The sequence below is a fragment of the Mesoplodon mirus genome, assembly GCF_964341445.2.
Source record: "Mesoplodon mirus genome assembly, chromosome: 9".
Taxonomy (NCBI): domain Eukaryota; kingdom Metazoa; phylum Chordata; class Mammalia; order Artiodactyla; family Ziphiidae; genus Mesoplodon; species Mesoplodon mirus.
The window spans coordinates 109,510,928-109,528,255 of record NC_138985.1 but is presented as its reverse complement, the minus strand read 5'-3'; the positions used below and the strand labels follow the sequence as shown (position 1 = coordinate 109,528,255).

At 53.9% G+C, this 17,328-nt stretch overlaps 1 protein-coding gene and 1 pseudogene across 6 annotated transcripts in view; both read right to left on the bottom strand.

Moving 5' to 3' along the window:
* The window catches only part of AGAP3 (ArfGAP with GTPase domain, ankyrin repeat and PH domain 3), a 58,173-nt gene that overhangs the window by 30,196 nt on the left and 10,649 nt on the right, over positions 1 to 17,328 (bottom strand). The gene's annotated exons all lie outside the window — the stretch shown is intronic.
* LOC309810771 (large ribosomal subunit protein P2-like) lies at positions 7,344 to 7,707 on the bottom strand (annotated as a pseudogene). The gene has a single exon. The product of its transcript is annotated as a large ribosomal subunit protein P2-like (transcript).

Below are 17,328 nucleotides of genomic sequence, written 5' to 3'. Positions count from 1 at the left end.
TAATTAACAGCAATGAGGATGGCTTCTTCCTCTCCGGGACGCACCCCCCCACATTAACTAACAGTCGGTCCTGCAGAAGAGCCTTCCCCAAGCTCTTTCAGGCGTGGAGACAGGAATGCAACCCAGGAATCCTGACTCACGTTCCCAAGTTTAAGTCTCGAACACTGAACTGCCCTGTCTTCGTATCTGTCTCTCTGTCTTCTCTCACACACGTAGGGGATTACTCCTCCCCCAGAGAAGAAGGCTGCTCCTTCCAAACCCTCCCCCCAAGCCAATGAAAATGCAAGCGCAGGACAGCAGCTATCAGAGACAAGTGGGGACTGAGGGGGGACAGGGGACAAGGTGCTGAACAGGGGATGGGCTGCTTCAGAACCCAACTGTCTAGCCTCATGGGGAGAGGAGGAGGCTGGGATAGGAGAGTAAAAGGCCCCCAGTTACACACACACACACACACACACACACACACACACACACACACACACACGCGCGCGCGCGCTCCAGGACATGCAGCAGTGCCCAGTTCAGGAGGTGAACGAACATGCTACATTCTCAGAGGACACACCAGCTCCTTACTCCCCTTGTACCTGCAGAATCGGTCCAGGCGAAATGCTCAGACTGGGTCAATCCCAAACCTGGGACAGCTTCCTCTTCCTCACGGGGCTGCCTCCTTCCTATTCCTGCTTCCCTGAAACCTTTCCTGACTCAGGGAAACTAGACAGAGAAGGGCACCTGCCTGCACATAAATGTCCCAGGACATCAGCCAGTGAAAGACCCCAGAAAGGAGATCGGTGCAGGCACACACCTCTCTCCTCGTTGGTGTCCCACACACACACCCCAGCCCGGGTCAAGGACAAGGTCTCTGCGTTCCATCTTCAAGATTCTACTCCAGAGACATGTGGCAAACAGCTTACTACTCAACACAGCCCAAAGGAAACTAGGACAACCCTAAAAAGCATCAGGCTGGGGCCACGTGGACTGTACAGAAATCCCATAAAACGAGCCTTCGTGTCAGTTCTCTGACTCTTAAGGTCATCAGAAACACCAGGCTGAACCTGTCGCGTAGAGGTGAGACCCCACAGAAGCTTCTGGGGGAATTAAAGACGCACTCTCTCAATGCCTGCAGTGTGCATCCTGGGTGAGCATGGACACGCTTCCCTGGAGGCTGAGCGTGCAGAGGCTGAGCACTGAGCAGCCCCTTCTGTTCTGAGCGCAGGCAAACCAGAAGGAGAAGGGCCGACTCTAGAGCTGGCTGAGCTGGACTGGCTGCTCGGACCCGAGAGAGGAGGGCGCCTGCGTGTGCAGCTGTGGCCTGGGGCAGCAGGGGTGCACTGCTGAACCCAGGGTGTCTAGGGAGAAAGAGAAGGACCCCTGCATAAAAAAGGCATGAGCTGTGAGGCACTGCACAGAAGCGGTGCACTGGTGGGGGGAAAAGGAAGGGCGGCCTCTGGCCCAGGAATCCCACAGAACCTCGTACCTCGTCTCCCTCAGATATTTGCTGGCTGATCCATTGATAAGTGTCGAGGCGCGCCCAGCTGAGGCCGCGCAGCAGCCGCAGAGAGCCTGTGGAGGTCCTTCTCAGAGCCCAGGAGGGGCTGGCTTTCTGCGGAAAGCCAAAGGCTGCGGCTTCCTCCCGCGGCCAGAGTGGCCCCAAGAGCCACGGGGCCCTCCGACGCCGGCCGGGATCTTCTTGCCCACAAGGTGGCGGCAACACATCTTCCTGCAGCCAGGTGGCCTCCAGCTGTGCGGCGAGGAAGGCGGTGAGGACCCCAGCAGTGGGCGGGCGGTGAGTGGCCACGCGGGTGGGCCAAGCCCCTCGACCACTGAGCTGAGGGAGGTGACGAGTGTCACAGCCGGAGGATCGCAAGGCCCTCAGGTCTCTAGCAAGCTCTGTCTTCTCTGCAGGTCGCCGGGTTGGGGATTAGGGAGTCCACAGAGACCCTAGGCTGCCCCCCCAACGACCTGCCACTCACACGGGCGGCCTGCAGGACCGGCCTCCTTACTAGTTTCAGGAGTTGTCCACAGCTGTCACATTATTCATCTAACACTCATCCCTCTCGGATATTTTTCTGGTGTGTTTAAGGCTCCCCCACTAGAACTCGGCCGGGCACGCAGGTGGTGTGCAATGATTCTGTGAATAAACGAGTGAATGAATGAATGAACGTACACCTTTGCTGAGCATGAACTGTGCACCCCAGCTTTTGTTCCCCCTTGTGGGGCGGGAGGCAGGCTTTTGAGAGACGGTCCCTGGCTGGCACAGTCTGTTGAAATAAATCACAGCCGAGATCAGACCGCAAGTGGAGAGTTATAGGGGTGCGCTGGCAAAACACATGCTCTGGAGTCGAGAGAACTGGGTTCAGATTCAGCCTCTGGCACCTGTGAGCTGTGTGCCCATCAAGTCACCTGAACCTCACTGGGTCTCGGGGCTTAGTCTGTAAACTGGGAACAATCCCACCTTTCCAGCTGAAGTTGCTATGAAGACCAGTGGCGTGATTGTGGAGGGTACGGGACAGTGCCTGGCTCGCAGCAGGTGATCTACGAAAGCAGCCATTACATTACTACTGGGCAGGAGAGAGTCACACTGGACACAGGAACAACTTAGACCAGCGCCAGCTTTCTTTAGGTCGGAAATCTAGCTGGACACCTCAGCAGTTCCACAGCAGCTCAGACCTGTGCATCACCAGTCCCTCCATCTCTTCTTCTCCAAGAGACCGCAGAGGCGGACCTCAGAGATCCCCGAGGCCCTCTTGGATCACGTCTTTCTCTGAAAATCTGATGAAAGCGTTTATGGGCTGAACTGTGTTCCCCCCAAATTCATATTTTGGAGTCCTGACCTCCAGTACCTTAGAATGTGACCTTATTTGGAAACAGGGTGGTTGCAGATGCAATTAGCTAAGATGAGGTCACCCTGGAGGAGAGTGGGCCCTATTCCCATATGCCTGGTGTCCTTATAAAAAAGGGGAAATTTGGACACAGAGAGCCACGCATAGAGGGAAGACGATGTGAAGAGACATGGGGAGAAGACAGCCATCTACAGGCCAAGGAGAGACGCGCGGAACAGGTCCTCCCTAGTGCTTTAAGAGGGACATGAAACACACACAAAAGGGGCTGCCCTGGTGGCGCCATGGTTGAGAGTCCGCCTGCCGATGCAGGGGACACAGGTTCGTGCCCCGGTCCGGGAAGATTCCACATGCCGCGGAGCGGCTGGGCCTGTGAGCCATGGCCGCTGAGCCTGCGCGTCCGGAGCCTGTGCTCCGCAACGGGAGAGGCCACAACAGTGAGAGGCCCAGGTACCGCAAAAACAAACAAACAAAAACACCACACAAAAGCTATAGATTCAAGGGGGCGGGCTCCTGGGGCCTGGCAGGTATGACTGCACAGAAAGGAGCCCCTTCCTGGACCCTCCCAGGGCTGCTCAGAGGAGCTGGGAATTTGGCCCCCATCTCCCAAGTTCAGGCGCCAGAGGGCTCCCCTCCCCCCATGGAAAGCTGAGAGGATCGAAGACCACCCTCTGTGGGGCAGTCAACCCAGCTGGAAATGGCCTTCCAGCGCCAAATAGCTACTCGATAGCAATTTCGTTTTTTCTTCCTGTCCACAAAGTCTGGGCGAGGCACCATCCCTCTGTACGCCCCCAACCCCCCACGTCCTAACCTCATCCTAAAATCCCGAGGCAGACCCAGACAGACGAGACAGCTCCCTGCTCAGACCAAGAAGCATCCATGGCTGAGGACCACGCCTTACGCCGAGAAAAGTCTGCTGCCTTTCAACAGCTCTCCCCAGAGGAGAAGGGAACAGTGTGTGCACCCCGAATCCCTCACAATCCTCCAACGACCCTGAAGGTGGTGTGAGCCTCACTGCTGTGGGCGGAGGGAACTCTGGACTCAGAAGGTAAAACTGCACGCTCCCTCGAGGCACTTTGCCTTTTCATCTCAATTTTGACACGTGTCCTGCATTTCATGTCTTTTGAAAAAAAATGTTTTAACATAAATTTATTTATTTATTTTTGGCTGTGTCGGGTCTTCGTTGCTGCGCGCGGGCTTTCTCTAGTTGTGGCGAGCGGGGGCTACTCTTTGTTGTGGTGCGCGGGCTTCTCTTGTGGAGCACAGGCTCTAGGTGCGCGGGCTTCAGTAGTTGTGGCACGTGGGCTCAGGAGTTGTAGCTCACGAGCTCTAGAGCACAGGCTCAGTAGTTGTGGCTTGTGGGCTCTAGACCGCAGGCTCAGTAGTTGTGGCACACGGGCTTAGTTGCTCCGCAGCATGTGGGATCTTCCCGGACCAGGGCTCGAACCCATGTCCCCTGCATTGGCAGGCGGATTCTTATCGACTGCGCCACCAGGGAAGCCCTCATCCGTCTTTAAAGGTTGCTCTCTTCCTTCAAAACTGAGCAATGGTCCAGCCGAATCCCATGAGTTAAAAATCTGCCTCTTCCAGTCCAACAGGCTTTGAAAATGCCTTCAGTCTGTGGATCTTCACTCCATATCAGCAGTATCAACAGGCTAATGAAAGTCTGCTTTCATCTTTTTTACAGAAGTAAAATATTTTAATAAAGGGAAGACACAACACAGTATTCAAATAATTGCACCGTTTTTGCTCTAAGACGGAGGAGCTGTGCCCCCATCTGGGAACTCCAGTACAGATGCACAAGTTCTGGGTCTCAGGGAAAGGGGGACTGAGGGTCAGTGCACACTATTAAGAATAAAGACAGGTAGTTTGAGAGTCTAATGGACAAACGTTTAAAAGCATCTGAATTCCAGGTGGGTGAGGGATGGACTGGGAGTTTGGGATTAGCAGATGCAAACTATTTATATAGAACAGATAAACAACGAGGTCCTACTGTAGAGCACAGGGAACTATATTCAATATCCTGGGATAAACAATTGTAAAAGGAGAGACTTCCCTGGCGGTCCAGGGGTTAAGACTCCGCGCTTCCACTGAAGGGGGCGCGGATTGAATCCTTGGTCGGGGGAACTAAGACCCCACATGCTGCTCAGCGCGGCCAAAATAATGATAATGTAAACGAATATGCAAAAGAACACATGTACGTATGTAACTGAATCACCTTGCTGTACACCAGGAATCAACACGACATTGTAAATCAACTATACTTCAATAGAATAAAGTTTCAAATAAATAAATAAAAGCATCTGATTTCCCGTTATACATTTTGAAAGCGGGGGCTACACTGAGGCCCAGAGATCTGCCCCACCGGCAAGGCCAAGCCTGCCCATTGCCCCCAGCATCCAACACACATGCCCAGACCCCGGGAGGCCTCTGGATGGGCTTCCCATCAAAGGAAGCCACAGACCTCTCAGGCCAGACCCAGGTTGACACCAGCAGGGCCTGGACGTGGAGGCTACCCCCCTCCCCCCCGCCAGCCCAGCGGGAGTTGTCAGTGAACACTCAGCTCAAGCCCGCTGCCACAAGCCCTCCCGGACCTCCTGGCCTCCTCTCACTGTCCCCAGTTCACCTCGTGTCTTCTGTAGATGCTAATATCTAATCTGCCCTCACCTCGTGGGGGCCTGAGCTCCCGGGCACAGAAAGGTCACAGATACCTGCCCCTGTGGCTCAGAGCCAGACTCGGCCAGCCCTGGGGACGGCAGAGCCATTTTGGTGCCCTATACACCCAAGGCAGCAGCCACAGGGGACAGCACTGGTTACCCGATAATAATGGCCACTTACTGAACATGATAGGCTCTACTCTGCGCACTTCACACACACAAAACCATTTAAGCCCTCTGAGGAAAGTACTGGTTTTCTTTTTTAAAGAAGTATTTATTTATTTATTTATTGGCCATGCCCTGCGGCATGCGGGATCTTAGTTCCCCGACCAGGGATCAAACCCATGCCCCCTGAAGTGGATGCTTGGAGTCCTAACCACTGGACCGCCAGAGAAGTCCCGAAAGGTACTGTTCTGTTTCTTTGTTTGGTTGGTTGGTTTTTTTGGGGCTGCATTGGGTCTTCGTTGCTGCGCGTGGGCTTTCTCTAGTTGTGGCGAGCGGGGGCTGCTCTTCTTTGCGGTGCGCAGGCTTCTCATTGCTGCTGAGCACGGGCTCTAGGTGCGCGGGCTTCAGCAGTTGTGGTACGTGGGCTCAGTAGTTGTGGCGCACGAGCTTAGTTGCTCCACGGCATGTGGGATCTTCCCGGACCAGGGCTCGAACCTGTGAGCCCTGCATTGGCAGGCGGATTCTTAACCACTGTGCCACCAGGGAAGCCTGAAAGGTACTGTTAATCTCCCCATTTTACAGATGAGGACTCTGAGGCACAGTGGCCAAGTAACGTGCCTAAGGTGAGGGCTGGTAGGTGGCTGAAGCTGACCTTCCAACCTAGGCCACCTGTCTGGCCTCGAGCCCTGAGGCCTGCTGAGCCTGGTGAGATTTCTGCTGGCACACAAGTTCATCTTGCAGGCAGCCCTTACCCGTCTCCCTTTCCTCCTGCCCGGGTACCCACATCGGGGTGGCCCAGCCTTGCCCTTCCCAGCAAGGGAACCTCCTTCCCAAAAGACTCCCCAGGGCTCCTCCTCACCCACCTTCCAAACAAACTGCTGCCCCCAAATCCCACTCTCCCAGCCCTGAATCAGTACGAGGGGCTGACACAGGTTCACAAGCCAGCCCTGCTAGGCATGCATGGCATTCACAAAGGAGAAGTCACCTCAACAGGCAAAAGGGGCGCTGTCTGGAGCTGAGGGGCCCTCGGCACAGCTCACGTTCATGCCATTAGACAGAGCCCAGAGTGGCCAGCCCGGGCCTGAGGTCAGACCACCCTCCTGAAGTGAAGACGCTTCCCTGGGCGACTGCCATCTTCCTGAGCCCTTCAGGTACCCAGCAACATGTGACAGTTAATTTCCTACTGTGAGACACGCCCTCCCCACCTCCCCCCGCAGGGGGTCCACTGCCCAGCGCTGCCTGGGCCACACACAGGACTGGAGTGGGGTGGGGACAACCCGATGAGGCCCCTGGGGGCACAGGGCTAACCCCCATCCCACTCTGCACACTCTTCTGCTCAACGCCAGCAAGCATTCCCAGTCCCACCAGTCCTCCCGCATCACAGAGCGACTGGGAGTGGCAATCAGAGCTTTGGCGCCTGGCAGTCGGGTTTCAGACTTTCCTCTTTTCTTTTTTTAATGTAAAAAGGGTTTTATTTGGAATTCCCTGGTGGTCCAGTGGTTAGGACTCCGCTCGTTCACTGCCGAGGGCCCGGGGGGCCGGGTTTGATCCCTGGTCAGGGAACTAAGATCCTGCAAGCCACGTGGCACGGCCAGAAAACAAAAAAAGGGGGGAGGGTGCTTTTATTTGCAGGGGAGCAGGACTCTAGTTGCACAAGCCAAATGCCATGTCGTCGTCTGACTCCTCAGCCTCCTCCCCATTCTCGTCTTTCTGCAGATCCTGGGGCAGTGGAGATGGCCACAGCCCCGGCAGCGGGCGCGCCGGCCAGCATGCCGATACCCCGGGCAATGACGCCCTCGACGTTTTTTCCTTTCAGCTCACAGATGACCTTGTTGAGCCGGTCATCGTCCGCCTCAGTGCTGCGATGTCCAGGATCTTCTTGATGTCCTTGGCGCTGGGGGAGCTGCTGTCCCCGAGGGCGGCCGGCAGGTAGGAGGTGACGCAGCGCATCTCTGCGGCAGCGAGAGGCCTTGCACGGGCGACCTCAGAGGCATCAGGGACTCAGGCTTTCCTCTTAATTCTACTCTAATCTGTCTTCAGCCTGAGGACTCACCACCCCACCGGCCTGTCAGCTCTCAGGCCTGGGCCCCCGGGCCACACCATCGCTGTGAAACAGCGTCAGGGAACCCTGGTGACCGCATGGGCGCTCAAGGGAGGCCACCCAGGAGGGAGCCCCAGAGGCCGCGTGGCCGACTGCGGCCTCCCCACGGCCCTCGGCTGCGAGATGAGAAGGGCGCAGAGGTCAAGGGCGTGTGCAGAGCTGCCGTGCTCTTCGAACTTACGCCACAGGCAGAGCCGACCAGGAGCCCCTGGCAGAACCCCTGCCCAGAGAGCAAGGGTCCCCGGCCCGTCAGCAACAACTGGGCAGTGGGGACGACACTCAGGGCAGAGGTGGAGGGGTCCCTGCAAACCATCTTCACAAATGCCCGTCCACAGCCTGCAGACCCCACGCGGGCAGGTCGGCTCCACCTCCCCTCCCGGCACCTTCACCTGTGCTCCTCTGTGCAACGGGCTCACTCAGCACACCTCCGCCCCGAGGCCTCGGACCTCAGCCGCCAGCCCTCGCCCCAACCTCGGCGAGCCCTGCACAGCTTGGCCGGGCAGCCGGGGAAGCCCACCGGCCGCGGAGTCTGCGTGGAGCTACGGCCGAGCCGCAGGGGAAGCTGTGCTGGACCCCGGGAGAGGGGGAGGCAGGACACAGTTTGCAACAAGGTTCCTGGATTTAAAGGACAGAGAGAGAAGATCGATAGATTCACTGCATAAAAATAAGGTCCTGAACGATTAAAAAAAATTGTAAAAAAACCCCAAAGAGAAATATAACTAAAGGGAAATCAACACCTGGACAAAAATGTGACTATGCTGATGGGTTAATATCACTAGTACATGCAAAGTGCACAGATGTCACTTAAAAAAATAAATAAAATCTTGACAAAGTAAAGAAAGTACAAACAGCCAATTCACGTGGAAATCACTCGCTCTCACTTGGGACTCAAAGAAACAGAAATTAGAAATGAAGTTCCAGGGCTTCCCTGGTGGCGCAGTGGTTAAGAATCTGCCTGCCAATGCAGGGGACACGGGTTCGAGCCCTGGTCCAGGGAGATCCCACATGCCGCAGGGCAACTAAGCCCGTGCGCCAGAATGACTGAGCCTGCACTCTAGAGCCTTCAAGCCACAACTACTGAAGCTTGTGCCCTCTAGAGCCCACGTGCCGCAACTACTGAGCCCGTGTGCTGCAACTACTGAAGCCCACGCACCTAGAGCCCGTGCTCCGCAACAAGAGAAGCCACCGCAAGGAGAAGCCCACGCACTGCAACGAAGAGTAGCCCCTGCTCGCCGCAACTAGGAATGAAGACCCAACGCAGCCAAAAATAAATAAATAAAATTTAAAAAAAAATGAAGTTCCACTTCTCACCTACCAAAGCCTTAACATGACTTTTGTGTCCGTGAGGCCCAGTGCTGGCAAGCGTGCATGTGCCCAGCCCCCCTCCCCAGCAGCTCAGCCCTTTGCCCCTCATACTAAATTAGCCACAGGGACTCCAACAGAGACCATCTGACATGGACACAAAGATTTAGGCCCAAAGAAGTCCAGCACTTCCAAAAAAGTGAAATCAACCAGAGTGTCCACCAATACGGAAACAAGGGAGTAAGCGACAGTGTCTCCAGATGGTGGGACATCATGCAGCCACTTAAAATAACCTCTGCAGGGGCTTCTCTGGCCGTCCAGTGGTGAAGCCTCCACCTCCCACTGCAGGGGGCACGGGTTCCATCCCCGGTCAGGGAACTAAGATCCCACATGCTGCACAGCACAGCCATAAATGAACAAATAAACAAGTAAATAATAAAATAACATCTGTAGAGACTTTTTTACTCAGCACAGCAGCAACACTTGTGATCGTTTTTTTAAAAAAGCAAGATACAAAACTACATAACATGGACCCAGGTAAAAAACGCAGGGAAGGGGCTTCCCTGGTGGCGCAGTGGTTGGGGGGTCCGCCTGCCAATGCAGGGGACAGGGGTTCATGCCCCGGTCAGGGAAGATCCCACATGCCGCGGAGCGGCTGGGCCCGTGAGCCATGGCCGCTGGGCCTGCGCGTCCGGAACCTGTGCTCCGCAACGGGAGAGGCCACAGCAGTGAGAGGCCCGCGTACCGCAAAAAAAAAAAAAAAAAAAAAACAACAACAACAAAAAAAAACACACAGGGAAAAAGGAACATATCAAAATGAGGACAGAGGCCAGCTGTGGCGGTTAGGACCTGCAGTGGTTTTTTTCTGCCTCTATTTTTCTGCAAAATGTACATTTCACCCTGTTTCCTAAAATGTTTGTAGAGAATACACTACAAAGGAAACAGAAGAGGAGTGTTTCACCTAGCAATGAGGGCTAGGTGAGGGAAGAAACGTTTCGCCAGAAAAACGCGTGGGTTTGCGCTCTCCCGGCTGAACCCTCGGCCCCCAGAGGCCCCCGAGCCTCCACACGTGCAGCGGCTCTGGGTCACCACACAGCCTGACTGGGGCTCACAACAGCTTTCCAACTCCAGCTCTGCGCGGGACACAAAAGAAGAAAGTGGGCTGGGACTAGTCTAATACACATGCACTTTGCCCTTCTTTTTAGAATTATATTTTACGGTGTAAAAGCACATTCACAACACGCTGGGGAAGCTGCTCTTCATCCTCTGCCTCCTTCCCTTTCCTTCACATGGAAGCTTCCAGAATGAGTGTCCCCTCCCGTCCCCAAAGCCCCAGTGCTAGGACTTGGACTTAGCATTTCACCACAATGCCCGGCCTGGGAGCAAGGAGCAGCTGCTTACACAATACGCTGGCAGGCCTCCCCAGTCCCTGGGTACAGGCCTCACGCATCCATCATCCAGCTGTTCCCCTACTGAGGGCCATTCAGGTGGCTTCCTTTTTTTTCTTTAAACCTCTACAAGCAAGGCTGTAATCAACACCTGTGTACCTGTGTGTTTTCTTTCTTTCTTTTTCTTTTTTCATAAATTTATTTATTTATTTTTGGCTGCGTTGGGTCTTCGTTGCTATGCGCGGGCTTCTCATTGTGGTGGCTTCTCTTGTTGCGGAGCACAGGCTCTAGGCACGTGGGCTTCAGTAGTTGCGGCTCGCAGGCTCTAGAGCGCAGGCTCAGTAGTTGTGGCACACGGGCTTAGCTGCTCCGCAGCATATGGGATCTTCCCGGACCAGGACTTGCACCCGTGTCCCCTGCATTGGCAGGCGGATTCTTAACCACTGCACCACCAGGGAAGTCCCACCTATGTGTTTTCTTTCCATAGGTTACATTTCCATGCCCCAAAGTAGAAAAGTTGGGTTCAAAGAAAAATATGAATTTTTCATGTTCATGGATAATGCCTGATTACTTTTCCAAACAGGTGGCAGCAATTCACCGCCCCCCCATTCCCCCACCAGCAACATATGAGAACACCCACTACGCCACTCTCACCAGCATCAAGAGTCATCAGCTCACTTTCTGCTACTGAACGAGGAACCCAGTACCTTGCTCTTCAGATCTGTGTTTCCCTGATGACTCTGAGGCTAAGCATCTTTTCATGGTCACCAACAATTTCCATTTCCTCCTCTCTGAATTGTCTGCCTGGTCCTATTCTTTGTCCACTTGTCTTTGGGTTGTTTTGTTTTGTTTTGTTTTTTGGTCGCACCGGGTCTTAGTTGCGGCACACAGACTTCTTAGTTGCAGCACGCTAACTCTTCGTCGCGGCATGCATGCGGGATCTAGTTCCCCGACCAGGGATCGAACACGGGCCCTCTGCATCGGGAGCATGGAGTCTTACCCACTGGACCACCAGGGAAGTCCCTGTCTTTGGGGTTTTAAAAATCTTTTTCTTAACAATTTAGAGGAATTCTTTGTATAATAGGCATCTTAACCATTTATCTGGCATATGTACATGGCAAGCAAATTCTCCTACTCTATTCTACAAAAGTGTAATTAAATCTGTTAATTTTGTAATTGATTATAACATCTGAACAACAAGAACCACAACAAAAATCCATGAAACAAGAGTGTTACTTAAAAAAAGGCAAAGGGGGCGGGGGCGGCCTTCTTGAGAGAAGAGTACCATCTAAGACTTGCGGAAGGAACGTCCAGATGAGAAAATCACCACGTGGCAGCCCCAACAGAACAGATTCAGGCACCATCACTGAGGCACTGAAAACCACTGACTGAAGTTGTGGGGAGGAGTTGATTTCCAAGGTGCAGAAGTCTCAGCCTACAGATTACTCATGAATTACAAAGGGGGAGGTGATGGGCCTTCAGCATTAGGACATCTGGTAATTATGTCCTTAACGTCACTAACAGCAGGGCCTGATGTGACACAATAGGAGGTATTCCTGTCAAAAGGGTTTAACATGGATCTCATCAAGCCCCTGAGCTCACTTCAGGTCATAGGCAGCAAGTAGGATACAGGCACAAGTTAAATAACGCCAAGCAGCCACAGCGCCCGAATCAGAGCACAACCTTCTACAAGAAAACTGCCCCCAGACTCTTCAACGGTCTGTGTGATAAACCGGTCAGAATGGCCATCATTAAAAAGTCTACAGGGTTCCCTGGTGGCACAGTAGTTAAGAATCCACCTGCCAATGCAGGGGACACGGGTTCGAGCCCTGGTCCGGGAGGATCCCACATGCTGCGGAGCAACTAAGCCCGTGCACCACAACTACTGAGCCTGTGCTCTAGAGCCGGCGAGCCACAACTACTGAAGCCCATGCGCCTAGAGCCTGTGCTCCCCAACAAGAGAAGCCACCGCAATGAGAAGCTCACGCACTGCAACAAAGAGTAGGCCCCGCTTGCTGCAACTAGAGAAAGCCCGCGTGCAGCATCAAAGACCCAACACAGCCAAAAATAAATAAATAAATAAATTTATATTAAAATAAAGAAGGCTACAAATAATAAATGCTGGAGAGGGTGTGGAGAAAAGGGAACCCTCTTAACACTGTTGGCGGGAATGTAAACTGGTGCAGCCACTATGGACAACAGTATGGAGGCTCCTCAAAAAACTAAAAATAGATCTGCCATATGACCCAGCAATTCCACTCCTGGGCATATACCCAGACAAAACTACAATACGAAAAGATACATGCACCCCTATGTTCATAGCAGCACTATTCACAATAGCCAAGACATGGAAGCAACCTAAATGTCCATCGACAGATGAATGGATAAAGATGTGGTATATATATACAATGGGATACTACTCAGCCATAAAAAAGAATGCTGGGGCAAAGTGAGAGTAGCATTGACATATATACACGACCAAATGTAAAATAGCTAGAGGGAAGCAGCCACATAGCACAGGGAGATCAGCTCGGTGCTTTGCGATGACCTAGAGGGGTGGGATAGGGAGGGTGGGAGGGAGGCTCAAGAGGGAGGGGATATGGGGATATATGTATACATATGGCTAATTAACGTTGTTGTACAACAGAAACTAACACAGCGCTGTGAAGCAATTATACTCCGATAAAGATGTACTAAAAAAAAGAAAAAAAGAAAAAAAAAAAAAAAGAGGGGCTTCCCTGGTGGCGCAGTGGTTAAGAATCTGCCTGACAATGCAGAGGACACTGGTTTGAGCCCTGGTCCAGGAAGATCCAACATGCCGTGGAGCAAATAAGGCCATGCGCCACAGCTGCTGAGCCCATGTGCCACAACTACTAGAGCCCACGCGCCTAGAGCCCGTGCTCTGCAACAAGAGAAGCCACCACAATGAGAAGCCCGAGCACCACAACGAAGAGTAGCCCCCGCTCGCCGCAACTAGAGAAAGCTTGCGCGCAGCAACGAAGACCCAACACAGCCAAAATAAAATAATTTATTTAAAAAAAGAATAAAATAATGCTATCGGCAGCAACATGGATGGACCTAGAGATTATCATACTAAGTGAAGTAAGCCAGAAAAAGAAAGACAAATACCATATGATATCACTTATATGTGGAATCTAAGACATGACACAAACTTATCTACGGAACAGAAACAGACTCAGACATAGAGAACAGACTTGTGATTGCCAAGGAGGTGTGGGGAGGGGAGGGAGTGTTGGGAGTTTGGGATCAGTAGATGCGAACCATTATACATAGGATGGATAAACAACTCCTATTGTAAAGCACAGGGAACTATATTCATTATCCTGTGATAAACCATAATGGAAAAGTATATGAAAAAGAATATATTTATATATAACTGAGTCACTTTGCTGCAGAGCAGAAATTAACACAACGTTGTAAATAAACTATACTTCAATAAATTTTTTTTAAATATTAAAAAAAAAGAGTCTGTGTGGTAGGGAAAAGCATCACGATGGATCCTGTGCCATCCTGATCCCATCCTGATTTGGAAAAACAAAGAGGTTATTATATAAGGCAAGTGGGGGTTACTTGAGGACAGCTGGTTATGGATGAGCTAGTCGACGATGGTTGAGAGTTCTCACTCATCGTTTTAGGTGCGATGCTGGCATTACATGATGTAGGACCGTCTGTTCATAGGAAATGCCTGCTGGAGTGCCTGGGGGGAAGCACCCACAACTACTGACCATCACCTCCACCAAAATATGTGTGTGTGAGAAACAGAAGGAAAGCAAATGGGGTAAATGTTAACTATGAATCATTCAAGGTGGTCATTTTTCAAAATAAAAGGCTTTGGGAAAAATCTGTCTGTCTTTCCCTCTATAAATTCTGGGTTTCCTGTCTGGCTTCAGGGGACACCTCTTATCCCAAGATTAGACAATATTCTTTTAACTTTCTTCTGTATTTTTAAGAGCTTTATCTTTTTCGTGGTGCAGCAGCGCATGCCAGCTCAGAACACAGGATCTGAGGACGGACTCCCTGGGTCCAGGTCCTGCCTCTGCCATTGTGAGGCGAGCAACCTTGGGCAAATTCCTTTACATCTCTGTGCGTCAGTTTCCTCATCTGCAAGATGGGGATGATAACACCCCAGGAGTGTCTTGAGAATTACAAGCAAGCGTGGAGGGCAGAGCCTGGCACATCAGGAGCACCAACAGAAAGCTATTCTTTTGAGTTCTTTCTGAGATCCCAGATCTGATGCAGCCACGCTTCGTTCAGAACCCTGCAGCTCCCTGGCACCTGAAGCAAAAGCTGTCAATCTTCCGATGTCTGCAGCACAAACAAAGTGCTGGAGTGTGGGGTGGCACATCTGAATAGTTTAAAAACACGCTACGCCAGCAATTTTCATAATAAAATCACGACTCTGGTAAAACAGCGTCTAGCGGTGCCTATCAAAGCAGCCAGGCATGCCACAGGGCTCCCCCCACGTCCCTCCACGCTGGGTCACTGGGTAGAAACCCCATCGAGGCCCTGGCGTGTGGCACGCTCTTTTGGAAATACGATTCTTCTTTGGTGCCAACTCAGCATCACCCAGCCCATCCTCTCCTGCTCGGGGCAGAGGGACACCCCCCTCAGCCCACTCCCAGCTGGGCTGCACCAGGCCGCACTGGGACCTGTACCCCCGCGTGCCGCACAAATCAATGTTACCCTTGATCGGGTTCAGGGGGCACCCTGGAAGGAAAGGCAGTGGCAATGCCCAAAGGCACCCAGTTCAGAATTCAGAAGGGCCTCCCCCCTCCTCCCCCCACCCCACGGCTGCCCACAGCTCCCTCCGCCTGGACCACCCAGCCCTCACTCTCCAGGATGGATTTTCTCTTGAAGACAGAGGGGAAGGACTCTCTCCCGTGCCCCCCAGGGACCCTGCCCCCTCAGTGGGTCTGTGTTAAGCTGTTTGGACTTGGGTCAGGGTCTCCGTATCTATGCCATTGGTGCCCCCAACCTGGACACAACTGACTGCCCTGGACCTGCACGGGGCCTGTTCCCCCTGCACCCATGGGAGAGACCCAGGTGGTGGCTGGTGTCCCTCCCTTGGCCTCACACCCAGTGTCGCCAGGCGAGGGTCACACAGTTGGGGCGGAACGTGGCCGCCTCCCGGGGCCGCAACCCAGGGCAGCTTTCTCCCGGGCAGGTCGCAGGGTTAGGGCGACCAGTCAGAAACACATGCTGGAAAGCAAGACACCTTGCTCTCGAGGACCTGGCAGCTCCGACCCAGCTCTGACGCCTGGAGGAAGAGGGCAGAGAACTCCACGCACCGCCCCTCCTCCTGGTCACCCCAGTGCCGGCGAGGCACAGGCTCGCGGCCCAGACTCTGTGGGGAGGCACACGCCTCAGAGAGAGAAGTTAGGCCCCTCCACAGATGGCCCCCTCCCCACCCTGCTCTGGGGGCTGCCAAGCTCCACCTCAGGGGCCTCACAGGCCCCCTGCCCTTGGCTGCTCAGGGCCAGCAGGCTGGGAGGGGCCCCACAGGCAGCACCGTGGCCCTGGAGGGGAAGGAGCAGTGTGATACAGGCGAGGGCTCCCTGAGCCACCTCCAGGTCCAACAGGGCCCCTGGGCTGGGTACAGAGCAGGAGGGCCCCTGGTCACTGGTACCTGCCAGGCTGGTACTGGGCTGGGGGCCCGAGGCCCACCGGCCACCGGCTCAGTGTCCAGAAGGAAAGCAGCAGATGAGGCCGACACCAGCTTGGGGCCAGCGTGGGGAGAGCACCCACTGCTCCAGGCCCCACGAGGGACCAGGCCAGGGGAGACTAGGGGCTGGGGAGGGACACGCAACAGACCAGGGCCTCGAACGGGAAAGGTGGATGATGGAGGCAGGTTTAGATCCCAGCTCTTCTCGCAGGTAAAGGGCAGTAATGGCCCTGGAGGGGCTGCCGTGCGCTCAGGGCCCACTGAGAGAAGCGCGGCTCAAGGGCCACAGCCGGCAGGGGATGGGGGGTACCCAGGAAAGGAGGTGAGAGCCTGTTAGCACAGTTTCAGGATGGCGTGTCACCCCCCACCCCCCAGAGAGTGACAGCCTGGGAGAGAATGAGAGCTCTGCAGGCTGATAGGCTCTGTCTTCTCTGGGTTGGCTGGAGGGGCCTCAGGACATCCCATCCAAGATGTCAGTCACCAAGGGCCTGCTAAAGGCAGAGAGCTGCCCAGCCCAGCCCATTGGCAGGGTCCCTGCTGGCTCCCCGGACAAAGGTTAACAAGAGGGGGTTGGTGAATGCGGTACAACAGGATGCTCCTTCCTGGGTGGCTCTACAAGCATCTCACCTCCAAGCAGAGGGGGGAGGGGGAAGGTCTCCTTATTTCAGGGCCCGGAAGTGGACTGAGAGAGCAAGGAAGCCAACCCAGGCTGCTGGCTGAGAGGGGCCTTATTCTGTGCCACGTGTTTCCAGAGAGTACGTGGACGTTTACGAACGTTTCGCTATTATATACACGTGACTCAGCCTAAAAACAAAACACAAACCAAAAAAAAAAAAAGCTTACAAAAACAGCTCCTGCCTAAGACAGCAGGATGGGGTGAGGGGAATATTGTGACTTTGCTGGTGACACATCCTGGCACAACTGCTGTGGGTCACGGCTGACGGGGACATGGCCAGGATCACCCGGCCCGCCTCTCCTGTGAGCTGGAAGGAGACTACCACCGTGAAGTGCAAAGGCCCGGGGCCTCACCCCGCCCTGCTGCTCAACAGTGACCTTGAATACCTGGTAGGTGGCTTCCACCCTCTCTGGTCCGCAGAGCGAGGGCTGGGCTTACAGTCTGCACGGCTGGCCGGCTGGCCGGCCTACATATCGGCACCCTATTCCCTAGTGGTCTGCACTTCACAATCCAGCACTT